The following is a 417-nucleotide window of genomic DNA, read 5'->3' on the forward strand; positions in this document are numbered from 1 at the left end:
CAGCTCTCCTCGCTCCTGACCTGAACGCTTGGTACAGGGGAAGCAGAGGAAAACCCTCCTGAAGAGATGTTCTGAATAGTTGTGGAATGTTTTGTTTTTAAGGAATAAACATTTTTTATGGGCAAATCTTGGCCCTGCTGCTTTCTTTTCCCCCACTAGCTTCCGCTGCCCGTCCCTAGCCCTCTGCCAGCGTGGGGCTGCCCTGTCCTTGCAGTAAGTCCCCAGCCAGCGCGCGGCCAGCAGCAAACAGTTACGCAACGCTCCCTGCTTCCTCCCCAGCCTCTTTGTCTGCTTTACTCAAGAGGCAGCGGATTCGGGGTCCCTGCTCTCCTGTGTCCTCTGGGGAAGCAGATGGCGTTTGCTGATGGCAGCAGTGCTTGGGGGGGCATCGGGGGCAGCCCAGCAGCACGGGCTTGG

Source organism: Pterocles gutturalis, unplaced genomic scaffold (genome assembly GCF_000699245.1).
Source record: "Pterocles gutturalis isolate BGI_N339 unplaced genomic scaffold, ASM69924v1 scaffold5869, whole genome shotgun sequence".
In the NCBI taxonomy this organism is placed as follows: Eukaryota; Metazoa; Chordata; class Aves; order Pterocliformes; family Pteroclidae; genus Pterocles; species Pterocles gutturalis.